This window comes from Carex rostrata, chromosome 32 (assembly GCF_964058835.1).
Source record: "Carex rostrata chromosome 32, lpCarRost1.2, whole genome shotgun sequence".
Taxonomy (NCBI): Eukaryota; Viridiplantae; Streptophyta; class Magnoliopsida; order Poales; family Cyperaceae; genus Carex; species Carex rostrata.
Window position 1 is genome coordinate 277,722 of NC_135949.1, and position 27,737 is coordinate 305,458.

At 35.7% G+C, this 27,737-nt stretch overlaps 3 long non-coding RNA genes across 4 annotated transcripts; 1 reads left to right on the forward strand and 2 right to left on the reverse strand.

The window, feature by feature from the left end:
- Positions 1–303: 303 nt before the first annotated feature.
- Positions 304–3,548, reverse strand: LOC144548010 (uncharacterized). Of its 2 annotated transcripts, none has more exons than XR_013509203.1 (3): positions 3,410–3,548; positions 1,256–1,307; positions 304–1,176 (listed from the first exon to the last, which is right to left on the reverse strand). It is a non-coding gene; the product is annotated as an uncharacterized LOC144548010 (long non-coding RNA). The 2 variants fall into 2 exon arrangements; XR_013509202.1 differs by having other exon boundaries at positions 306–1,181; positions 1,260–1,307.
- Positions 3,549–10,695: 7,147 nt separating this feature from the next.
- LOC144547883 (uncharacterized) lies at positions 10,696–11,673 on the forward strand. Its single transcript, XR_013509175.1, has 2 exons — positions 10,696–10,805; positions 11,483–11,673. It is a non-coding gene; the product is annotated as an uncharacterized LOC144547883 (long non-coding RNA).
- Positions 11,674–24,318: 12,645 nt separating this feature from the next.
- Positions 24,319–26,071, reverse strand: LOC144548195 (uncharacterized). Its single transcript, XR_013509283.1, has 3 exons — positions 25,848–26,071; positions 25,105–25,314; positions 24,319–24,878 (listed from the first exon to the last, which is right to left on the reverse strand). It is a non-coding gene; the product is annotated as an uncharacterized LOC144548195 (long non-coding RNA).
- Between the last annotated feature and the right edge of the window lie 1,666 nt (positions 26,072–27,737).

The window sequence follows — 27,737 nt, forward strand, 5'->3', positions numbered from 1 at the left end:
AAAAACAAATACTTGAGAAAACGACGTCAATGGTGGTAATTCTCTAACTACGTACCTGCCTTTGATTTGTCTACAATCTCTTTATTATTAGTATTTAATTACTTGATAAAATTCCATATCCCATATCATATCACATCTTCTAGTTAGTTGCGCGCTTCTATTTCTATATATCAAACAAGCATGACACAGTCTTACCAAATTGCACATGGTCAACTCTGATAATTTATTTACAACGTGTGTATCTCACAAAAAGTGTGTATATCTCTGAGCTAACGTCTTCGGAGGAATATATAAGCAAAGTCTGAGTTTTGTATTTATATCCTCATCTCCTCTATCTTTTATGCTTCTAACATTTGGAAAGTCAGATATTAAATAATTCATCAATGCTCAAATAAAAATCCAAGACAATTCAAAGATGTGTAAGTGAGGGTTACCGGTTTAGATTTTAGTTGCTCTACCTTTGTGCTTAACTTTGAAATATGGATCTTAAGTGCCTGAAATGACGAATAAAACAAAAATATCACATGGAAATCTCATAGTTTCTATTTCACTTATATGATTTTATAATTTTTATTCATAATTTTCTCTTTTGATTGCTTTTTCCTCACTTCCCTGACCATGAAGCCAATTATGGTAGAGTAAAACCAGTTACAGGAACTTAAGTTGCCACTATAACCATGTGAAACCAGGAAGCATGCCTCATAGCAACTCGAGAGATCCGGAGAATAGTCCTAAGCTGAACAACTCACAACTCAAACTAATCCACAATCAGGTCTGAAGTGAACTTGGAAGTCGGGAGACATTCACAAACCCAACCTGATCTGAATCGAAGAAAACTTATCTGAGCCAAAAGAAAACTGAGTACAACTTTTGCTAGATTAATCATGGGACATGACTGAGACGTGAACAATAAAAACATGATCCAATGACATTTTTGCCATCTCAGACTATATCAAAAGTTAAAACACTAACCTCATGCCTCTGCAGCTCTACAGCTCGATGGATCGTGCAAGAGCTATCCATCCTCTTGGTCAATACATTTTTGGGTCTCAGCTTAGTAGGCTAGGCTTCTGGTACGACTTGCCCCAGTACAGGATGATGGCGAACCCCTTGGAGATCTTGTCAACCAATACCAGCACGTCGCCTCTTTCAGCCTCTAGAGACAAGGCTATGCATCTGACCTTTAAAATTATTTGAGAGATAAGAACTTTGACCAGCTCACGGTATTAGAATTGAAGAAGATTTAGGAATCTACGTACCTTAGACTTGAAGTACTTCATGACAACCTTTACTTTCTTGCAAGATTCCTACCAATCAAGAAAGAAGTTATATATATTGTCGTCAAAACATTCAAGTTAGATCTATACAAACTAATAAACTTATGTTATGCATTTATCTGCAATTTATACAGATTTATATAATTTTTTCTGCAACTGTTTTGTATTTATTTTCTCAGAACAGTGAAGGGGAGCTTGAAAAAGGGGGCACAAAGTCCCCTTCCATATTTCCTTTCATGCATACCCCTAGGACTTGTGAAATTGAGTATGTATAGTTCATGAATTGACAAGGAAAATCATACATGATTTTGAAGTGTTAGAGATATGTGTGATATTTCTTTCTTTTTAGGACCTTCCTGTAAGATAGCTTCGACCATTTTTATTAATACCCTAAAGAAAAAGAAAATTTTAAAACTGCTCCCACATTGGGGTTTTTTTAAAAATTGTCCTGACCACTTGGCCCACGGGCGGCCCACTTTCCCTAGCAGACTGCCTGGGCCAAGGGCGGTCCACTAGGGACCAGACTGCTTGGGGTCCGGGCAGTCCTCTCTCTTTTTTTTTTTGAGCTCTCTTAATATTTTGATTTAAATAATTTTGTGAAGAAAAAGTTTTCTCGTTTAGAGTGTATGCCAAAAAATAAGGCATTTGATATATTTATGGAGTGATGTCGTAACTCTTTATAACTTTAATTTGATTTGTTCACAAGTATAACACTAATTAAGGATTTGGCCTTGATTCTTAACAATTTATTTTATTCAAATATACATAAGGAAATATAGTTAGATTGCCTCAATGATGTCGATTTTTTTTTTTTTAGAGAATAATTGAATTATTTGATTATTGTCAACATATACCATTTTCTCGGAGATAGGCAAACGAACACAATAAATAATAAATGCATTTTAAAATAATTACATGAATAATTCTTGAATAATCTCTTAGGCTTTTGACTGAACAAAATACCGATCGTTGTACGTGTACCATTGAACGAAAACTTAAACTGAATTTTTGAGGCGCTAAACAATGTTTTTTTTTTAATTATGATGCTTCAGATGTCTAGGAATGAACCTCGAGCGATATTCGGATCCGTCTTGTACCCTTCTTTCTGAAAAGTGGTCATACGCGCAAATCCGACTTTCTTAGCCAAAGTTATGACTGTTTAAAGTTTTTTCGAAAGCTGAACTTTGAAAATTCATAACTAATTGTAGATAAATTCAAATAAATTGAAATTTGTATCAATTCTGTGTATTTTTTAATGCTTTACAGGTTGGTGTAATCACTTTTCCAGTTTGGTCCCTGTATCAATCCAGACTTGCTGATTTACCAGAAAATATCAAATTTGATGTTTTTAGTGCATTGCGCTATATCAGTGGCCTTTGCTAAGTGCTTGGCTGGTGAGTTTGGACTTGACACCATACCAGAGATCAGTCTATGATGCTTTGTGCATATACAGTGATTGATATAATTTGAGATTTGTTCATATTTTAGTAGCTCTAAACTACTATTTTAGTACTAGAAATAAAGAGAAGAAGATCAACAAGCTGTCAGAACTTGTAAAATTTTGAATTAGACCAAGTTCTTAATTAATGTTATCTATAAACTTATGATATTCAACTGACAAACCAAATCAAAGTTGTAAAGAGTTACAACATTACTCCATAAATATATCAAATGTCTTAATTTTTGACATACACTCTAAACAAGAAAATAGTTTCTTCACAAAATTATTTAAATCAAAATATTAAGTGATCTAAAAAAAAACAGTGAGAGAGAGGACCGCCCGGACCCTAGGCGGTCTGGTTCCTAGTGAACCGCCCCTGACCTGGGCGATCTACTAGGGAGGGTGGGCCACCCATGGGCCAGGCGGTCGGGGAAATTTTAAAAAAAAAAAAATCCAATGCGGAGGCAGTTTTAAAATTTTTTTTTTTTAGGGTATTAATAAAAATGGCCGAGATAACTTCCTTGCAAACATAAGGCCAGATGCAGTGAAATCACATTGTGGTCGTAATTAATTAATTTAAGGAGCACACATGCACAAAATTACAAACAACACACAAATAACTAAAGCAGAACAACCTAAAAGAAAACAAAAAAAAAAATAGACAATCAAACTAATAAGTAATAACTCTCACCAGAGCTGGAGCCAGAGGCGTTCTTTGCTGAGAGCAAGCAGGAGCGCATGAACATGCTCGCTGGAGGGGGGAAAATGTGGATTGTGCGAGGAATGGACCAAACGAAGCTTGTGGAGGGGGTTGGATGGTGATGAGGCGCTGAGCAGAGCACGCGCAAGGCCATGCCAGAGGAGAGAGTGAAGGCGCAGGCAACTGAGCGTGCACTCCTTTGCACTATCGACACGATGTGGCGCACCGCCACAAAGTAGGCATCCTTGTCGCTCGGGTGGTTTTCGGAGGAGAAATGGTTCCAAAGAGGAGGAGAATGCGGGGAACGTTGGAGACCTGACCTGACCGTCATTTTGAGAAGAGAATATAGGTGCAAGAGATCTGACCGTCAGATAAAAGCGAAGAAAAGATCTGGCCATTGGATACTGTAGCTCTGCAGTAAGCCATCCATCCAAAATTATATGGATAGATAGATAGATATCTGTAGCTAGCTAGCCTGGCAAGCGGCTTTATACATGCTTTGCTTATTTCTTATTAATTTGCTTCTCTAGCCTGGCCAATGGCCAATGGTATTGCTAAAGGTAACTGACTAATCATTTGGTTTACTTATCATTTTCGACTAAAGAACTTCCCTTCATTTCTTCTTTGTTACTAATAATTACCTTTCTATTAAATAAAATATAATTAGTAACTGTTGTTAACGGATAATTAAGTAAATAAAGGGGATGGAGGTGCCAAGATTTTTAGTTGGGCGGAGCAAAATTTTAGGCAAGACATAATATTATAATTATTTTAAATACTAAATAATTTTTTGTAAATATAGTCAACTGTAGTTTAAAAATTATCTCTAAATTATATTGTTGACTAATAGATCGATCGATCTCATGCTGTCTTTATAAAATGCAGATATATTAATTCTGAATATATAATTAATGTGGAATTGGCTGATGAGATAATTAATACACTCGATATTGTATGTAAAGTAAATAACAAGTGCTATTATAAAGATAGATTACGAAGAACAAACAAACTAGCTGATATTTTTGGATGAAAGGTAGCTTCATTACCAATCAAGCTATCAAGAAATTCCTTTACAAAATAAAAATTAGGGTATCTATCTATTTCTAATTGGTGGTAGAATTACAGAATTGGACAGAATCTTTTAAATTTTCTAATTGGTGGTATTTATATTAGATAAATTTTCTGAAAAATTACAGAATTGGACAGAATCTTTTCTTTCAATTGGTGGTAGAATTACTTCAATCAATACAGTTCTTTCTGTTCTCTCTTTATATGTACTTTATATATACGAACTACCAGAAAAAAGTTTAAAAAGAAAAAAGATAATTAGATAGTCTAAGATGCAATATATATATATATATATATATAAGAAAATTTCAAATTATTTCAAATAAAATCACAAACTAGGAATTTTTTTGCAGCCGTAAAGATATCACGAATAGGGGAGATGAATAACACATGACATTACCACCAAACTCCCTCTCAGTTTCCCTTATTTAATTATTTTGCAAAAAACCAGGTGCTGTGCATGCATGCAACTATGCAACAAGTTGCTTGCTCCGTACGTCCCACGCTTATCCGTGCTCATCCTCTTCACAACTCACAAGTAGACTAGCTAGACAACGACAATTTTTTTTCTACTTAATTTATTACTTAGCACGGTAATTTATTTTTATTTTACTAAATCATTTTAAAAATATGTCACTAGTAGATTTCTCGAAATGAGACCGAAATTATATCAAGTGGTATTATAGCAAGTTTGACTATCTTTGCGTCTACATAAAGTCATCTCCATCAACCGTCAAGTTCGATAACCACTTTTACGCATGCATGAAGTTGTATCTCCAATCAATTGTTCGACTCGACATCATCTTCGTAACAAAAATGAACAATCCAAACCTTAATTATCACCATCTTCGAGAAAATATAACGAAACCTCGAGCAAATATAACAAAAACAAAATGTGTTAATCGAATGCTTAATCATTCTTAAAAAGCGCCTCAACCCCAATAAAACCAAAACTGCTAACAACATAACAAATTAACTATCTCTCAACCGCAACACTCTACCTTGAAACAACGCACCTCCAAACCAAAAACCAATCATTCCAGTGGAAGAGCTCCTAGAACAATCGGATAAGCTTGTCGATTGGCTTGTTGCGGTTGAAGAAATTCAAAGTATGTTATTTGAATTAAACTCCTATAATACTTGATGAATACTTTGATGATGAAGATGGTTGATTGGTTGATGAATACTTCGATAATGAAGACGGTGTCAATATCTTGACAAATGAACTTGAGAAACAAAAAAATAGAGTTCTTTTAGAACTTTCAAGAAGATTTTGTTAGTGATTTGCCAATGCTTGCAAGTAGGGCTACAAACGAATCAAATCGAATCGAACTTACGTCAGTTTGAGTTTGGTTTGAATTAATTTCAAACTAAATTTGATTTGAATTAATTTCGAATCAAATTTTTTTACGAACTCAATTTCGAATCTTTTACGAACTTTTTTACGACAAGGAAGAGTGATCGTAGTCGCCAAAAGCGAGAGGTGAAAGTCGTCTAGGGTTTTAGAACTGAGAGCGAGAGTTACGACTTATGAGTTATGACTTATGACTGGGCAACCTTATGTTTTAACTTTTAAGTTATCAGCGAACATAAGTCATCAGCAAAAATCAACGGTTCACGTTACTTTGAATTTCGAACTAGAATTGTTCGCGAACCTATTTCGAACGAACCAGGTAGGGCTGCTAACGAGCCGAGTTAGCTCGAGTTATGGACAACTCGAATTCAACTCGGAAGATAGTGAGTCGAGTTGACTCGAGTTGAGATTATTGAGCCGAGCTGGCTCGCTGACTCGAATTCAACTCGCGAGTAACTCGAGTTGGCTCGTGACTCGTGAGTCAACTCGTTTAAGGTGTTGAAATGTTGAACATTTGAACTTATGATTGTTGTTATGTAATAATATGAGAAGTAAATATTGAATTAACAAACAATTCACAACAAAATGATTAAATGAAATGAATTGGGTCAACTTGAGTCAGTCACATCTAGTTGGGAAAATAAAATAGGTCAAAAATTATGAAGAAAATCATCAATCAAACGAGTCACGAGTTGTAACGAGCGAGTTCAGTCCAACTCAAACTCAACTCGTTTAACTCACGAGTTACTCAACTCGAGTCAGAATAACTCGAATTTTAAACGAACGAGTTGTTAGCGAGTTCGTTACCGAGCTGAGTTTGAGTAACTCACGAGTCGCGAGCTTTTTATACAGCCCTAGAACCAGGTTCAATTTGAATTTGGTTTGAATTAATTTCGAACTATTTTGAATCGAAATTTTTACAAACTTTTTCGAATCAAACTCGAATCAAATCACGAACTACGAATTTTTTGTGCAACCCTACTTGCAAGTACTCCAGTCAATATTTTGTATATGAAGGTTAGAGTTTATATTTTGCTGCAAACAATACTTTTGTGTTCGACCAATAATGATACCTTCCAAGTTCAATGAGGGGTGGATTCACAATTTTTATCGAGGGGGCAAAAAAAATATTGAATCGAATTTAAATAACTAATTGGATTTAAACTCATTAACTAATTAGATATTCGATAAAAAAAATAATACTTTGACTTATATTTTTTCAACGCGCTAACTTGTAATTTCTGATGCTCTAACTTATATATAAAGATTTAAATAGCGTTTATCGCGTCATAACGGACTGATTAAAAAAACAGCGCTATGCCCAAATAGTGCCGCTATAGTGCGAAATAGCGCGCTATAGCGCTGATAGCGCCAAAGCTTTTATAGTCTGAAAATACTATAGCGTGCTATTTAGAACCTTGCTTATATATAATTATAATTTATCAATCATAATTCAAAAAAAAAATATTTTGATTTTTATACTAAATTTAATCCGAATTACAAATCAAATATTCAGATAGAGGTAAAAAAAACTTTTCGAAAAAAAACAAAATGGATATAAATCACTAAAACTCAAAATCTAAGAACCGCCCCCAGTGCAACTAGAATGACTCATTCTGTTGCAGTCGGTTCCACATCTGAAAATGCAAGAAATTAAGACTGCGGGTTATGATGGTATTCGAAATTTGAGCCGCGAATATTGAGTCAGTTTGAAGTATTAATTGTCCACAAACTGTGCAGCCATTAGCAACCCAAGTTTGTAACGGTACACAGGTGCAACAGCTAGCTAGCTCGGAGCAATATATATATAAGAAAATTCTCTTCATCATTGTTGTATAATTTAACATATATTATTTTATAAAAATAATACAACAGCTCGGAGCAATATACAATATACAATATACACACACAAGTGCAACATACACTTACTTCACTCAATAAGTCATAATTTACAAACAGGGGAACAAAAGGAAGTCCCAAACATATCAACTAATAAATCATAAATTCTGCCATGCATCAAATCATATATATCAGAAATCAACTAAATCAGAAACCCATTTGATATCCGGCGTCTCGATTACACGGTCTCGAAACATATCTATGCCACAGAAAGTTCCGTTTTTTCCAATCCCGGTCGCGCTCGTCCTTCGCATATCGGTTACGATTGCGCTCAAAAGAGACGACAACATCGGTAGATGGGCCGAGTCTTGGTCACTCTCTGATGTCCAATTGCTTTTGCCATCACCAGGCCATCTCAACTGCCCCGCCGTGTGCGCAAAGAAACACACCTTTCTCCTGCACGCGGTACCATCTCTGCAGAGCTGTGTGCGGTACCTGTCAGGGTGGAGCCACACCTCGAACACACCGTGCGCGAACTGGCACTCGTCACGTTTGGCGCACTTACCGTTCTTCCTGAACTCGGTACAGAGTTCGCTGGTGTACTGGAATTTGCGGGGGTCACGACGCCGTGCCTTTTCACCGGGGTGGAGATACGGGCAGTCAGTCCAGTCATGGTTGGTACGGGTTGAGGAGCACCGCTGTATCTTAAAACAGTACATCCGAAACTCGTCGCTGGAGTTCATGGACTCCAGTTGCGGGTAGAGGTCGGGTTCGAAAGAATGGTTACAACAAGGGCAGTGGAGGTTAGTGGCAATGGCTTGGCTAGTACTCCATGAGGGACAGTGGTTGTTTTCTCTGGTTTTGTCTAGGAAACTCATTCCAGCAATGAAATGGATTTTTTTGGTTTAATTTAATTGTAGCTGTAGGTGAAGGTGAGGTGAGCAGTCCACTGTGTCTATATATAAATGTTGCTTGGTCAGGAATAAATTAATGATAGTTCTGCCGAAGGGAGGGGGCATTCATTAAATCAAGGGGAAATTTATGTATATTTCTCAATAATCCCAAAATTATATATTTTTCTTCCTAAATTCGTAATATCATATTTATATTTTTAACTTAATTTCAAAAGTCCAAATTTACCAAATTTATTTATTCTAATAAAAAAGCATATATAATGTCAGAAGTAAAAAAATATATATAAAATGAATGATTTGTCTTCACAAACCGGACAAATCTTTTACACATTATATATACTTTTTTTTTAAAATAAATGGTAAAATGGAGACTTCATACATTTAAAATTAATTAGAAAATGCAGTAAAATAGATAAATTTGTGAGTTTTTGAATTTAAAATGTTAAATATAATATTATAAAATATAAATTTCTAGGAGGGAAAAATACATAATTTTGAGAATTTCTTAGGGGTATAACATAACGTGAATTAACTAGTTTCTTAATCCTATTGCCGTAGAGTGCGACATGTAATGATTTTTGTAACAATATCAAGGTTCAAATATAATTAAGTCTGTACGGTCATGGATAATTGGATAATGGGGATTTTTTTTTATTTATTTATGAAACCAGATAATTAAGCAGTTGTTGCCTGGTAATCCACCCAGCCCCCTGATTCAATAAAATATATATATATATCTCTGCCTCTCTGGTTAGCTAGCCTCTGCCTGGCAAGCGGCTTCCTTTATACATGCTTTGCTTGTCTAGCTAGCCTGGGCCCAATGGCCAATGGTATTGCTAAATAAAGGTAACTGACTAATCATTTGGTTTACTTATCTTTTTCAACCAAAGAACTTCCCTTCATTTTATTCTTTGTTACTAATAATGACCTTTCTAATAAATAAAATGTATACGCATTTATATATATTAGCAACTATTATCTACTAATATTTAATCGATAAGTAACTGTTGTTAACTGATAATTAAGTAAATACAGGAGATCGAGGTGTTTTAGTCAACAATGATATAATTTTTAGGTAAGACGACATAATATATATTATAATTTTTTAAATACTAAATATTTTTTTGTAAATATAGTCAACTGTAGTTTATAAAGATAGATCTGGAAGTCGTCTTTGATAACATGATATAAATTGGACTTAATTTTATGGTTGGAGTGTTACGTATACGTACAGAGAGGGGTTTTAGTCAACAATGAATTATTAATTGTACGTGGATGTACATGTACTTGTATAAATGTCAATGAATTACTCAAAACCTTTTTTTTAACTGTAAGAGATGCTTAATTCACTACTACAAAAATGGTCATTGTACACGGATTTGATAATTTTACCTAAAAACCGTGGAGAAATTGTAATTTTTTGGAAGCCCGAAATATCTGTGGGATCTCTACACGGATGTTTATTAAAGAATCAGTGTAGAAAGCCTTGAGAGAGCTACACGGACATTTATTAGGAACTGTACACGGATTATTATTTAAATAACAGTGTAGAAAGCTTTAAGAGAGTTACACGGATATTTATTAAAGAACCGTGTAGAAAGGTAAGAATTGTACACGGATGTTTGTTTAAATAGCAGTGTAGAAAACTTGAGAGAGCAACACGGACGTTTAATAAAGAGCCGTGTAGAAAGGTGAAAATTGTACACGGTTTTTTGTTTAAATAACAGTATAGAAAGCCTTGAGAGAGCTACACGGATTTTTAAGTAAAAAATCCGTGTAGAAAGGTTATTCTAGGGTTTTGGTTATATAAAAGACCTCCTTCTAGCAGTGCCGTTTTGATCAATTAATACTCTCTCTCTCTCTCTCCTTCCAGAAGTGTCATTCTGATTTCTGTGCACAAAGAGCTAGGATCTGAGATCTTTGAAGTTAATTTGTATTTTTCCTCTCTATCTTGCTAAGCTTAGTCATGTATATATATATATATATATTTCTCTTTTCTGTTACTAGCTTATTATTGCTTATTTAGGTCAATTATTAATTAATGCATGCATGCTTGATTTGTTAAGATAATGTAAATAATTAGTGTAATGTGGACCATTTTTTGAAAGTGAGAAGTAAAGAAAACGCCTAAGGTCTCCATCATCAGATCTGAGAAAAACCATTGAAGATCAGTACTAACGCTTCCGCCTAAAGATGCCTGCACTTCAGAACTGTAAGATTTAAATTACTTTGCTATTTTATTTTGAATTTACAGATTCTAGATTGCTTGTGTTTTTTTAATTGCAAAACACGTCATGAATTATTAAGACTATCATTTGGTATCAGAGCCATCGTAAATTCATATAAGATGCAATAATTTTGTTTTATGAAATTGATTTTCAATGGTTCGTATAAAAGCTAGACAGATTCAACTAATTTTATATATAAATATTTTCTTATAATTTTGGATGAAAATTTTAAAGGAGAATTTTTATTCCCTATTATGTATGCACATATATGTTGATCAATGGATTCTTATTGGAGATACAATATGTTGGAGACCTTTAACCAAGAGGCATCATGTCATGGATCACATGGGAGCTCCTTTTTTGATATGTTGGATCTAACACGCCTTAGTTTGTATGAAATTTTGGTCCAAACTAGATCATAACCAAGAGTTTTGGCAATTTGAGCCCAACTTGACGAATTTTGGGCCAAAGCTTGATCATGTGATTACTAAGTGGTAAGGATATAACTTTTATACAAACATTGTATTGGATCCTGAGGAGTATATGTTATGTTTTATCACATGAGATTGCATGTACAAAAGGCTTTGTATATATATATGTTGCATGAATTGTAATCTTCTACCTTTTCTTGTTACTAACTAATACCAAATTATAATTGTAGTATGGACCAAAGCAAAAGTGTTACACCAAGGAGCAAATTGACGATGTCAGATGTATGTGGACAAGGCAGTTTCAATTTAAATTTTGTAATGCTCAATATGGATTTGTATAATTTTGTATAATTTAGTGTACATAAATTATTTATACTGTTGTATAGTTTTGGAATTATGAGTTTAAAAGACCTCTGTTTAATGTTTCTCTGTTTTGGAATTCTAATTTTAAATGGCTAACAAAATTAGAAGCTAGCCACAAAAAAATGGGAAAAAAAGAACAATTCTACATGGACATTTAACTAAAGTCCGTGTAGAAAGGTATTTAAACATTAAAAAAAATTGAAAAAAAAAAAATTCTACACGGACATTTAACTAAAGTCTGTGTAGAAAGGTATTTAAACATATAAAAAAAAATAAGAGAGCTACACGGACATTTAGCTAAATATCCGTGTAGAAAGAGTAATTGTACACGGACATTTAGCTAAATGTCCGTGTAGAAAGGTATTTAAACATATAAAAAAAATAAGAGAGCTACACGGACATTTAGCTAAATATCCGTGTAGAAAAAGTAATTGTACACGGACATTTAGCTAAATGTCCGTGTAGAAAGGTATTTAAACATATAAAAAAAATAAGAGAGCTACACGGACATTTAGCTAAATATCCGTGTAGAAAGAGTAATCGTACATGGACATTTACCTAAATGTCCGCGTAGAAAGAGTAATGATACACGGCTGTTTATGTAAATATTCGTGTAGCTCGGTTATTTTGAGAGCGACGCTGGCAAGCGTTTGTACACGGTTGTTTATGTAATAATCCGTGTAGCTCTCGATAATCGCACACGAGTAAATATCCGTGTGTAAATATTCAGGGATTTCTAAACCCTCACATTCCACATGGTAAGAAATCCGTGTAGCTCTCCTATTTATGTCCGTGTACAATCACTTATTCTGTAATAGTGATTATCCACTATTTTCATATATTCACATCCACATCCTACACATGATCACATTATCACCTTTTTTTACTGAATTACTTTGTTGTTTGAACATCACACTGCTAAATATTTGTTGTTTGGATTTCATATGTTTGGACATCAATAGCGGAACAAATTTGAACAAATGGAATGAGACATCCACATCCACATCCACATCCTACACATGATCAGTAGCGGAGACATTACCCAATTAATTAATTAATGATAACAACAATGGCGTGGCAGGGCAGTACACTGTATCGGTTCAATTGTTCCCTTTGAATAAATGAATGAATAAAAGCGAAAGGAAGGTTAATCCTTATCCATTCCAACAAAGAAATGAGATGCATGCATGAGACATGGGAATCCTTCCTAGTCCGAGTAGTAGATATTTTTGTCAGCGACAGCACCCTAGCTACCTTCATGCTCATATATATCCTTGCTCTGCAATTGTGGCGTGGGACCAATTAATCATGCATCAAATGCTGGTGTACATGTGGTGGTAAACAACAACATTGTATTATTGTATTGGGCTGAATTAATACATATATTCCTCTTGAATCCACTCCACGTGTAATTAATCTTCTTATTTGTCCGCAAACCGTTTTGGCTTTTGGGAGGGAAGTGATCTAACCAGACTACCATGCATGCACCCACAAGTCCACCCACAACCCTTTTAATTTTTAGATTGACGCCCACAACCACAAACACATCCTAGGTAGGCTAGGCTAGGCTAGGCTAGGCTTTGGAGATTAGCTAACACGACAACCGATCCAAATCACTTAGCTATAGCCAGTTGAATATATATATAGAGGCTTGTCGGGAGAAATCAAACGAGGGGCTCAGATTAATTTGTTTATTAGTGCTAGTGCGGATAATCAACATATATATATATATTCATGGTTAAAATATATTAATATCACTTACATAAACGTAACGAATTAGGATTCATAACAAATCATTTTATTTTATGCCTTCTAACGATTTATTTATGGGTCTTCACTGTAATATAATAATGTTGAAACCCATAAAATAGTTTGTCTACATTCACCATGCTACCGACATTTTTATTTTTACCTATTTTATTAAAAATAATTATATTTTAGTTTTTTTTTTAAATATTCAAACTGCAGAAAAAAAAAATTGTGGTTTGAGCTTTTTGATTAACTAATCCAAGCAGCAGATTTTTTTTTCTGCAGCTTGGGTTTTTTTTTTATAATATATGTATATGTATATAGCTCCAGGTCCTAATGAATTATCTTTCTTATTTTATCAGTCTTTTTGGGACCTAGTTCATCCTAATCTCTTACGGTTATTTATGGCTTTTTACAACAGAACCTTGGTTATTTCGAAACTTAACTTAGTTTCCATTTGTTTGATTATTAAGAAAGCGGATGTCTCTTCTATTACAAATTATAGATTAATTGTAGCTTTAAGATGATTACTAAATTATTAGCTAATAGGCTTTCTTTAGTTTTAGATCATCTTACAGATGATTCTCAAGCTGCGTTTATTAAAGGTCGATTAATAGGAGATAATATTATTAGTGCACATAAAATCCTTCATCAAGTTAGGTTATCTAAACATAAGGCATCCTTCTCAAACTTGACTTTGAGAAAGCCTTTGATAAGATTAATTGGAATTTTTTGTTTGAGGTCTTAGTTGCTAAAGGTTTTGGTAATCTCTTTATTAATTGGATTGGTGATATCTTACGAAGTGGAAGGACTTGTATTTCGTTTAATGGAGAATTAGGTGATTACTTCCATTTGTAAATAGGGTCTTAGGCAAGGTGATCATTTGTCCCCTCTTCTTTTTGATCTAGTTGCTGATGCTCTCAATAGGATTTAAAGTAAGGCTCAGTCGACTGGCCTAATATCTGGATTAGGTACTAACATTAAGGTTTTGAATTTACACTTTACCGATGACACTTTATTATTTTTAGAGGCTAATTCCCTTATGGTTGAACGTCTGAAATTTCTTTTATTAGGCTTTGAAAATTTGTCTGGTCTAAAAATTAACTTTGATAAAAAGTGAACTTATTCCCCTTAATTTATCCACTCAGGAAGCTTCTCTTTTAGCTAGTCAATTAAATTGTAAAATAAGTACTTTGTCAATTCCATATTTAGGGGTTCCTTTACACTAGAAGAAATTGGCTATTTCTGATTGGTTTCCTCTAGTTGACAAAATAGAGAAAAGATTACAAACTTGGAAAGGTTATTTATTATCTCTTGGAGGTAGGGTAATGTTATTAAACACTACAGCAAAACAGATTTTCTGCAACCGGTATCAGCGACCGGTACTGGCGCCAGTCGCAGAAAGTCTATTTTTTTCAAAAAAAAAAAAAACCTGACTTCTCTGGCGACCAGGAGTTTCTGCGACCGTATCAGCGACCGGCGACATGACCGGTCGCAGAAAGTTTTTTTTTTTTTTTTTTTTTTTTGATCGCTGAAATTTTAGGGTTAAAAAAAAAAGCGCCAGAACCCCAAACCCAAACCCTTCGTCTCCGCGCGAAACCCAAACCCTATCTTTCCGTCTCCCTCCCGAGTCCAGACCCAAATCCTACACCCCAGTCTACTCTCCATTCCGCCTCTCCCTTCTTCTCGCCTTCTTCTTCTCCACTCCGCCTCTCCTCACCTCTCCGATTCCTCCTCTCTTCTCTTCCATTCCACCTCATCCATTTGCAAGACGATGAGTCTGGAAATACAAAATCAAAAGGGTGCCCTGCTGATTCGTGACTTTGGACTCGGAGATGGTCGAGAGGCAGTGCTGGCTTCAACGGAGGGTTTTGCCCTTTCCATTCAAATTATCTTTATCATATTAGGTTAAGGCTTAGCATTTAACCCAATATTTACCAATTAGGTTCTTTTGTGCCTTATTCAATTTGTATGCTATTAATTAGAAAAGGAAGGTACTAATCTAGAAATTACCTGATATGCTTGGTTTAGACAGCAATGGTTAGGTCTTTATTCTTGTATGTGTAGCATTATTTTACTTGTGCTACATTAGAATCCAATTTTTTTTATGAATCCAGTACCTAACGAAAACAATTAGGAGAATGATACAAACATTTTTATTCTCTAAATGTAATACTTTTGTCAGGAGTTGAACGAATCACAGTCGGAGTTATTGGGAAGGCTTCGTGGGCTGAAGGCATTTTTATTTTTACTGTAGTTAATGTCATAGATTCATTTAATCAATTTTTCTGGTTTGATGTTTGAGGCTTGCTTATGTTGATGGAAGCAAACTATTTTGATTTTTTTTTTAAAACTAGTTTGAAAATAAGTTTTGATTTATATTTTACCTTATATTTGTTATTTACTCGTATTTTCAGATTGCATTGAAAGGTACTGCTTGCTTGCTTCAGTGGGATCTAAATCACATCGCTCTAAAAGCATATACCTCCACACAATAGGGTTACTAGTATGTCTTAGATGGTACAACCATGAACATTTATTTTGCTTGTAGGTTTTTATTCATGAAAAATCTGAACTTGATTATAGAATTGTTGTGTTGATATTCACAACTAACAATATTCTCCCTTTGATGAGCCTTTTTTGCTTAGCTTAGCTTGGAATTAAACTAATCAATTTTTAAGATGTTAATGTTATAATTGTTTCGATTCAAGTTATGAATTAAATCTCTATGACTATGGTTAAGAACTGGTGTTCTTTGTACCTCTTTTTTTTTTATGCTTAGCTACTGTTGTGACAAAATCAGTATTTTTGTTGAATTAAAGTATTAAGGTATTTATATGTTTATTTAGGAATAACTCATAAGTTTGACTTGTATTAATGTAGGTATATGATGTTATGTAATCCTTAAACAGGTCGATCGTGACTTGTGCGTGAGGTGTCAATGATAGTAAGAACAAAAAGACTGTAATTTTGGGATTTTGATTCAATTTACAATAAGTAGTTCTAAATATGCAGGACCAGTTTTGTCGGTTATTTTTTATTTTTTTTTATTTCATGACTTGAGAATTTTGAGGAAATTGTAATTGATACTGTGGCAAAATTAGAATTGTTGTGTTGATATTATTACTGTTGTATCTCAAATCAAAACCGTAATTTTGTATGATATTTGATGCTACAATTGGATTGATCTATTGTGTATGTTTTGAGAAAAGTAAAATGAAAAAAAATTGACAGAATAGTAAATAATAAAAAAAAAAACTGACAGAATAGTTTCAGCGACCGGATTTGACTATCAGCGATTGTTTTTTTGGTCGCAGATACCCTTTCATGACGTCAGCAAAAAAACAACAGCGACCAAAAAAAATGGTCGCAGAAACAGTAACAGCGACCGGTGACGTCATCGGTTGAGTATCTGCGACAGTGCTTTCAGCGACCGGGGTATCAGCGACCGGAATTGACTTTCTGCGACCGGATGGACTATCAGCGACCGGCGCCTGGACTTTCTGCGACCGGAAAACCGGTCGCAGAAAGTCAGATCTGTTGTAGTGAAATTCTGTTTTGACATCTATGCTCTTTTATTGGTTTATGGGGTTCGTTAGGTTAGCTAACGGTGCGGGGACGCAATGTGACGCATGAAAAATCTTTTCCTATCTCTCCCTCTCTGCTTTCCTCCTGGTTCACCCTTGTGACGTACTTATGTTCATGATCGGTTCGTCGGGGTTTTATTGTAATTTGGACTTTTTATAGGGTCTGGGATGAGAAATAGGCTTTCAGGGGCTTGTTTATAAAGATTTTATGCTGCCAGGGGTCTTTATGTAAATGTCTAGGGGTCTCTCTGCATATTTTCTTTAATCAGAGGGGTTTATATGCAAAAGATGTCTTTTAAATCATTTTTGGACTTTAAGATTAGTGCTGGGCTTTAGGATTTGGGTTTTTGGGGGCTTTGAGATATGTGCTGGGTCTTTGGATTTAATTTAATAAGCTTCAAGATTAGTGCAAGCCTGATTTAGTTTTATGGGCTTTGAGATTTGGGCTATTTCATCTAAAATCATTTAAATTACTGACAAGGGGGTCTCATTCTGTCAGAGAGCCGTTGGTTCTTGATTTTGAATATGGGCCTTCAGATTTATCCCTATTGCTTCAAGATTAGTGCATGTGCTTAAAAAAACGTGCTACACCATTGTCGGGTTAGGGTTGGCTTCTGACAAAACGAGTCCGGCCGATTCCGACCACGGCGGCGCCAGCCAAGGGCATGGCTATGATCGTGAAAGTGTTAGGAACCCAATGGTGGTGTTTTCGGCCGCCGGCGGCCATCAGAGGCGGCGGTATTGGCATGAACAGTACATGTCGGTACCGATTAAGGTTTGGATCGATTTTTATGGATTTCATTCTGATTTCTTCTAATAAATTGGTCATTTGAGTTATCCTAAAGTGAAAAAGGGTACTGGAAACATTAATTTCACGTTTGAATGAACTTTAGACATAATTTAGATTTTATGAGTTCGGTTACAGTACCGATTTGGTACCGATAGTCATTTAAATGGGTTTGTTATCAAATTAAGTGTTCAACAGTACCCTTTCAAGGGTATCTGGTCACCATAGGAACCTTAATTTATACAGGTTAAGCATTGATTACAAAGGGGGCATATAAACATGCATATTTTCAGAATTTCTGATTTATTTTCCTCTGAATTTTGTACAGAAATCGTATGTTTTCATTTTATGAACTCAAAGATGTATAAGTGAGGGACTTTTGTTTCAAATTTCAGAATTTTCTAGGCAGTATTGGTCTGTCAAAAGGGACCAAATAGAGTCAGGGGCATACACGGTAATTTTACCAAATTAATTACAGAATTTTCATTTTTTAAAAGTTGAACTTTGGAGATTCATATCTCTCTGTAGGAATGTCCAAATAATACAAATTTTAGGTCTATTTCATGTGTTTTTCTGTGCTTTATCTGACTGTGAAGCTGGTTTTACAGTATAGTCCTTTAATTAATCAGTATTGACAGATCTGTCAGCATAGGTCAAATGGGTGCATTTCAGCGCATTGCATCATGACAGTAGCACTTTACAATGCATGCATTGCTGAGTATCGTGTATAGACAATACCTGGGACTGGTCAAAGGTATCTAACATCTATGCAAAGGCCTGGTTGAGATCATAACAGGTTTTTGAGGGTATTATACCACTGTTTTGTATACCAGTATGAAAGAAAAGAAAATCAAAGGCTTCAAAGGTTATCAAATCATCATTAAATACATTTTAAAACATGTCAGACTTTAGAAATATGCAAGGAGGTCCCTGGATTTCAGAAAATCACTTTATATTGCTCTTTTCATCAAGATTTGGACATGATCATTAGGATATCATGGTGTTGAGAATATGAGTGACTCAAATCAATACACACTGATGCCTACTCACATCTTTTAAACTCCATCCTTCAATATATACACATTAGTTCACCTTTTTCCCTTTTTCTTCATGCAATCCAGTGCATATGGCTTGTCCTTAGCCTTGCAATGGGATTCGAGCTCACTAATGTGCAACATGGGTCCATTTTAGTTAAAGAAACAGTAAGGGAAGCCAGCTGGCTCAAGCTTATTACTTCTATTATATATATGTGTATATTTTATTCCCTAATCTTTTAATTAGATGATTTTAAACAATCCAACACAAGGGGAAATCAGCTGACTCAACCCTTATATTATCATGATCTCAACCATTTAATTTAGAGATTAAAGATTTTAATTAAAAGATGAAAGGTCAAAAGGGTCAAGAAAAGGAAAAGAAAGGAAAAAGGGAAGTTTTAATCATTAAGCTCCATGCCATGGCATGGAGCTCTCTTCCTTATGCTTCAAAATAGCAAGATTATTAATCAGATCAAGAAGAATAAAGAAATCAAGGCAGTGCACACTAAAATAACAGAAAAATATGCAAGAAAATATAAATCTTTCAAAACAACTTTATTCACCAAGGGAGTTAATACATCATACAGTTATCAAGGCTCTTTCTATATTGAATTGTACCTATTAACTGGGAGGGAGAAGAAGAAAGCACAAGGCTTGAGTATGAACTATGAGGGAGACAGAGAATCAAGCTATGAACTTGAGTGTATGTATGTATGTATCTAACCCTATGAGGCAGTGTATGCTTGTATCTGTCTGTGTCTATTTGAGCTTCATTCATCATGTATATATAGCCTATGGAGCTAGAGAGGTCTAGGGTTGAGCATGGCCTATGCTGGCATGATCTTCACCCTCAAATTCCATCAATTTGCTTTGTGTGGTCCAGATTGGAGCTCCAGCCTTCAAGGCATCATTTACAGAGGTCTAAACCAATCAATTTAAGCCATTCTGGCAATCCATGGGGTGTAGCAATCAGAACCCTTAATTTAATTCATTGAAGGGCTGAGATACTGGTATATGAAGATCATGCCCTTCCTTATGCATGGGAGGAAGATTCTTCTATTTTGTCATGATATGCAGGCGCCAGAACAGGTGTACAAGAGTCTCCCTTAACAGCTGATTTCATTTTCTGATTTTCTGCGACTTCATTTTTGCACTCACCCAGTTGCCAGTAGCCAATTCGGGCATATGCATTGCATTCCCATTCAATTAAAGCATTGAAGGGTCTCACAGGATCCTCAACGACTCCTTTTAATTGCTCAGAGAGCATTGATTCCAACCATTTCTTATTCAATTTTAAAAACCCTTATAACTCGGGTATTTGGGTTCGAGTTATCCATAACCATCTCTCTCGAATTGAATGCTCAAAGAGTATCGCACCGGGGTGAGGAGTGCCATTGTATTCTCAATTTATCCCCTTTAGCGTTGGTTTCGTCCAATTCGATCTTCTCTGTCACCGGCGACTAGAAGAGAAAAGGAAGAAGGATAGAGGGAGAGGCTGACAGGTAGGGTCCACCTCTGCACTGTTCTGTATTTTCCTTCTTTGAGTCTTGTTTACGCTCAGCTCATGGTGAGCCATGTATAGACTCGAGCATGGTGTACAGAGCACCAAGTGTATATCGTTTGAAGGGATCAAGAGCGCTGAAGCCCTGAGGCGTTAATCCCCCTTGGGTTTGCTTGGTCCCGGTGTATGACAGACCGAACCACTGACATCTCAGTTCACACGCTATCTTTTGGCACACCGAGTTCACTAATCTCTGGGCTCCAGCGAAAATAGTCTGAAGAGGCTGACTGGTGGGCCCAGGGTGTAAGGTTATATTCTGGCGCTCCAATTTGCACACAGAGGGATTAGGGTAAATGCTATGGGTACCCAGAGCTACGTGGCACCAACCAAAGGCTGCCATGTCACCAAACATTTGAAAATTCATAACTCTTCAACCATTTTGAGTCAGAATCTGTACAACATATCAAAATTCATGATTTGATATGTAGAGCATTATTATGAATCTTAATATGCTATTTTCATTCATCTTGGAGAGTCTTCACGCATATTTGGCATTTTCCAAACATTCTTAATATCGCCAATTTCCTGTATATGTAATTAGCAATATTTTAGGGTACAACAAAACCCTAATCAAACAGGAGAGGTAGACCAAACCTAAGAGCCTAATGGGACGGGTCATTCCAACACCACAACTGACCCATCCAACACAAAGCCACTGGAGGTGCAATAGTTTTTCACACATACCTCACCTACCAGAAGTACAACAACACACCCCATACCTTGGGATGAGGAAGATCAGGAAAAGACAGATAATACGAGAAATCCACAATTCATCCCAATGGATTTTAGTGTTGATAAGTTTTCTGAGGAAAATCCACCGGTCAGCAAAGATGCGCCACATCCGTTCCCTACAGGAGTTCCAAACCTCGTACAGCCTACCCCAGAAATCATGCCTGAGACACAGCTAGAGACGTAGATGAGACAAGAAATTCATGATTTCTACTTACGTCAGATGGTGGACCCAAAAGGTAAGGCTGCACATATCCCTTTTTCTATTGAACAATAAGGCTTGGGCAGAACCAACAGGAATGCAAACAAACCCACCAAAAACAAAAGGAAGAAGCAAGACAAAAATAAAGGAGAAGCGGTCCCATCAGGAAAAGATGCACAGGCCAACCGCAACCTAGATGGAATTTGTGAAATCAAGGTCAAACGAGCCCATTCCGAGAAATTAGCAGACGTATGTGGGCTTCATCTCAAAGAAGTGGAGCAGGTCATTATAGAAGATAATGAAGAAAGGGCAACACTTCAACAGGCTGGCCAAGAAGAAAACGCACAAGATGAACCCTCTAAAGGACAATCCCAGGCGACACCAATGGCAACTGAAAGACAAACCTGGGATGACTCCCCTCTCATAGATGGGCCAGACGCGAATGGGCTCTACTACTCCCAATTTAGCCCGGACTCGGCTGATGACATGGAGTTAGAGACAGACCAAGTGGATTAAGTGCCAAGTTTTTCCGCTTAGTTAGTGTTTGTTTTTGTTGAGTTGCTTAATTGTTTTTATTATGTATACAATGAAAAAAAATCAACTTACTGTGCTGGAACACTAGAGGTTTGAGTAGTGAAGAAAAGTCAGTTGTAGTACGGAATCTAATCAAGGATTCGAGGTGTGATGTAATTTGTATTCAAGAAACTAAATGGAATGGAGATGAGTTGGTGTATGTTTCTCGTGTCTTGCCAACCTTTTTTGAGAGAAACTGTGTTATCATAAGTGCCCGAGAATCATCAGGTGGGTGTTTTATTTAGTGGAAAAGAACCTACATGTTGCAAAGCTCATGGACAACCGAACACACGTGCTCTGCTAAACTACTCCAGATCCACACAGGCAAATCGGTGATCATAACCACAGTATATGGCCCCTCAGAAGAATCTGAACTTATAAAAATTCCTTTCTTTGATGAAATTCGGTACCTTTCAACCCTGGCTGATTGTCCTTGGTTGCTTACCTGTGATTTTAACGTCATCAGCTGGTTGGTTGATAGATCAGGCGCCATGAGGGGGTTCAATTGCATGTCTAAATTCAATGAACTCATAACTAACCTGCAGCTAATTAATGTACCTTTGAGAAACAAATCCTTCACTTGGACAAACAAGCAGCCAGCACCGATCCACTCCAAACTGGATTGGATATTCCTGACACCTGACCTCTCCCTAATTTTCCCAATAATATCACTGCAGGCGCTACCAATGATGGTTTCAAACCACGTACCACTTCTTCTCACTTGCAAACCAAAACCAAAAATTGAGCTTTGCTGGTTTAAATATGACATCCTCAAATGTAAGGTGACACAAAATTGGGGCGATGGCCAAGGTCAAGGGCTAGACATGTTCACAAACAGAGCCAACCAATTAAAGCAACAAATGAGTGCATGGCATAAAAGCAACTTTAGTGAGGCCCAGTTACAACTAGATTATTGCAAAAAAACAAATTCTATCTCTAGATTGTTTGGAAGAAAAAAGAGTGCTACACCAACAAGAATTTCAATACAGAATTCAAATGAGAGAGAGGGCATATGAATTAGCAATCTTGATTGAGACTCGTTGGAAACAAAGAGCAAGATGCAACTGGCTTAAAAATGGTGACCGGAACACTAGGTTTTTTCATGCCTTCGCATCAGCAAGAACAAGGAAAAACACAATTCTTTCAGTATGATATGAAGGGCGTCTAGTTACTGATCAAGAAACCATAGCAAAGGCTTTCTATGAATCCATGAGACAGAAATTGCAAGAGACAGAAATTGCAAGTGCGGTAAAACATTTGGCAAACAACAAGGCATCGGGTCCCGATGGGATCCCGAACGAATTCATCAAGGTTTTCTGGAATGAAGTTAAAGAAGATATCATGCATACAATTAATCTGTTTTACCATGATAGCTTAGACATGCAAGATGTAAACTGTGCAGACATCATTATGATCCCAAAAAAATCCATCTCCTTGGACGTTGGAGATTACCGCCCCATAATCATGGTTAACTTGATCCCAAAACTCATATCAAAAATTCTGGCTAACCGATTAGCATCAGAACTGCCAAAGTTGATATCCCCCTACTAGAGAGCCTTTGTTAGAGGCCGTCACATTGCTGAAAGCTTCATAGCAGATGTAAATGTGAATGTGGATTGCATGGATGGGATACTGTTCTTGGAGCATGAAGAAGATAGCTTTTATTGGAAATTCACGGCAGATGGCGACTACACTACAAAATCAATTTGCATGGCACTAGTGGGAGGAGGGAAGCTCTCATGGGAACACTCACACATGGAATATCAGGGCGCCCCAGACAGTAAGAATTTTTTGCTATTTACTTTTGAAAAAACAAAATACTCACAAAGGAGAACCTCAAATCAAGGGGAATGCAAGTGGATACAAGATGTTTGATGTGCAATAATTGCCAGGTAGAATCGGCAGCCCACCTCCTATTCCTATGCCCCTACGCAACTTCAGTGTGGTTCTACACGGGCATAAGGTGGGACAGTATACTCACAAACAACCAAATGTCGACAAGTGCAATTTGGAACAATTTTGAAAATATGGCAAAAAACAAGGGGTTAAATGTAAAAAAAAAACACATGACAAGAGCTAGTACTGTGCACTGTGTGGGAGCTTTGGAAACAAAGGAATCAGGTCCTGTTTGGAGGGCAAAAGCTACCACCGAAACTCTTAGCAGACAGAATCGATGAGGAGTCCAAATTATGGGAGAAATACATCTAGTGTACCAGTGTACCGGTTTTACTGACACAACACTGCAAGGGCATGTTTCAAAAATTAGAAAGATGGGCTACGAGTAGTTTTTTTTATGTTACTTTTTCGTTTTATTTCTGTTGGGCTTTTGGGCGCTTTTGACCCATTTGCTTCATTTGTTCTATTTTTGTTTTTTCTTCTTTTTTTCTATTTCGTTTACGGTTTTTTAATTGAATGTTTTTTTGGGCCTTTTACAAAGCAGTAAGAAGGTAGGAGTAGGGGTGTCAACGGCTACGATATAGGGCTGCTAATGAACAAAAGCCCTGTTCATGACCGGTCCAGATCGAAATTGAATGGAACAGGCCCTGTTCATGATCGACCCAAAACGAAGTTCTTCAAGCCCATGTTCAGCCCGTTCAGTGTTGTTCAAAACTGAGCCCTGTTCGAACTGAGTCTTGTTCGGAACATGTCCAATTCAATTGAACTGGGCTGAACCATGAACAACCAATCGGGCCCAACTTTGGACAACCTATGAACCAAATCATAAACACATTATCAACTAATATAAATACCAAATCATAAATACAATCGGACCCAGTCAACAACAAGAGTTTAAAATCCAATTTCAAACAAAATCCAATTTGCAAATTGCAAATTGCTTCACACTAATTAAAATCCAATCTCAAACATTAGACAAATTATCCTAGATAAACAAATCTGAGTTCATATCTTTCAAACAAATCCGAGTTCATCTCTTTCAACAAAATGCAACGATGGAGTTTCTTTGGTCTGGGACACAACTCTTGTTGCAGAAGTAAGCAGGTCACGGATCTGTTCAACCTCAGCTGGCCCAGCAGTTTCTGGTAAATTAAGGTAAAAAGTGATAGGTAGATATATTTGAGTAAAGTAATTGAATAGTATCCACAACCTTATTTTTAAGAAGAAATAGGCAAAACTTTTAGTTATCTTCCCTCTAAAAAATCCTCAAAATATATAGTAATAATATCCATCCATGCCTCATGCAATTCTGAAACATCTCATATGATATGTGCCCATTAATACAATAACTAAAAGTAGTTTTTTAACCTTGAATTTTTGAGCGACGGGAGAGTGGCTCTATTCAACTTGGAGGCCTTCTTCTTTAAGATATCAACTGACGATCTCCACCATGTACGTCTAATACCAGAAACTTGACTTACAAGAGACTCGATTTGTTGTCTGTACTTCTCAACCCAAGCAGTTGATGATGCAATTACTGTCACTTCTCCAAATACATCCTCTATGAGGCCTGACAATCTGTGATTCAGACATAATATCATATATAATCAACGATTTGAAAACAACTTACAAATTACAAGATTATATCAGTGGACTGGCCTGGCCCTGTACCAGCAATAGTTTCTTTTTTAGTATATGCACCAGTATGATACAATGGGTCAATTCCTCAATTTTCCAAGACATAGCATAGCATAGCATAGCACCAGTATGAAATTAAATTAAATTAAATTAAATTATGAGTATTTTAGTTAGGATATGCACCAGTATGAAATTAAATTAAATTAAATTAGTATATGCACCAGTATGACATTAAATTAAATTGAGAGTATTTTAGTTAAGATAGCAGAACATAGTATAGCATAGCACCTTGAAATAGCAGATAGCTACTTAATGATATTTTAGATTGGTACCAAAATCTGATGCACATCCATCTCACCAAAACAAAAAAAAATTAGGTTGGTACCCAACAATGGTACACCACAACCTGAACAACCTAACAATGGTACCCAACTGATCTGATACGGCCTTGATATGACGGAGAAGAAAATTACCTGGAGAGAGGAGACGGCGACGGCGGAGAGGCGAAGGGAGGCAACGGCGGAGAGGTAACGCGACTAGGTTAGAGGCGATATCGCAAGGCTGAGTAGAGAGGCGAAGACGACTAGGTTAGAGGCTGAGCAGAGAGGCGACGACGGAGAGGCGAAGGAAGAAAGAGAGAGAGATCGGACTCCATTAGAGGCGATATCGTGAGGGTCTGTCGCTAATTCGATCTGTTCAAAAGCTACTCAAATGGGCTGTTCAAAACTTGTCCAAATGGGCTTCTAATTGAACATAACCGAACTTTGTTTAGGCCCTGTTCAGATTTGATCCACTCATAAAACTTAAATTGAACATGAACTGAACATTAGGCCCGTTCAATTTACAACTCGTCCAAACTTTGTTCAGCAATTGTCCAGTCCGGTTTGTTCATGGACAATCCTGTCCAATTAGCAGGCCTACTACGATATGGATCGGGTGGAGATATTTTTATATCCGTATCCATTATGATATTGAAAAAAAAAAATTTATCCTTACTTGTTTTTTCGAATACAGTACAGATCAGGTAAACAGATAAAAAAGTGTCATTAACATTTTGATTTGTGCTTTCAATAAAATATTTTTTAAAATAAGAAAAAAAAATGAATACAACTAATTTTTATTATGAAAATTTAATAAAATACAAAATTTTATTGTATCATGTATCATCTACATACAAATATATATCTATAAGAGAAGGGATCAAGTTACAACAATTTTTTAGGAGGAGGAATCAAGTTACAACAAGTTACCACAACTATTTTTTACATTTTCAAAGTCCAAATCGTCGATCCAAAATGTTAGATGTTATCTCTACATTTTATATTTCTGTAAAAGATTGTTGCATTTTTTATTTTCTTTTGATGTGATGTGATATGATGTGATATGTAATTATGTATTAATTGCATTGTTGCTTTAGTGCAAGATAGCAAGTCCTATTAAAAAAAAATATCAATCAAGTAATAGACAGCTAACTTTATATGGTTTCCAATCCTGAGTCGCACCTAACAAGATATTTTAGTGCAAAATTAATTGCCTTCTTTTCATTAACAAGAAGAAAATAAATTAATAAAGTAATAACAATGAATAAAAAACAGTACCACAGACCACCATCTTACAAGGAAAAAGTCAAATTCTAGATAAGGTGATATTCATTGCTTCTCCTTCTCGCTTCTTATTTTGCATTTAGTATGTCTCTATTCTTATATCAAGCATGTTGATGTCTTTATCTGTTAACGGTTTTAATTAAAAGATAAAATTTTAAATTGAATATTAGTCTTCTGATTAAATCTTTTGATTCTATGCATTTTTTATGTGTTTTTACGTATATAAGTCTAAATTTATCTAGACACGTACTCGCTACATACAAATTGTATCATTTCTTTATTGGTCTTGATTTCTTTTGATTTTTTAAATATCATTTAAGAAACTTTTAAATTAATTGATAATTGATTGGTATAATGTCTTCATTTCTTTCTATTTTTTTACATCATTTGCGATTGTTATTTGTCATTTTGGAGATTTTTTTTATGAAAATATATCAAAAAGATAAAAAAAAATTATCATTGAATATATTATTTCATATGTCATTTAAGGAATGTTATTTGTCATTTAGTCTAACTTTTTTTTTATGAAAATATGTCATTTTGTATTGAATATAATCTCTGATTAAATCTTCTCATTCTATAAATGTTTTTTTTATGTGTTTTTGCATATATAAGTCTAAATTTATTTAGACATGCACTCGTCACATGCAAATTGTATCATTTTTTTATTGGTCTTGATTTATTTTGATTTTATAAATATCATTTAAGGAATTTTAAAATTAATTGATAATCGATTGGTCATGTCTTTATTTCTTTCTA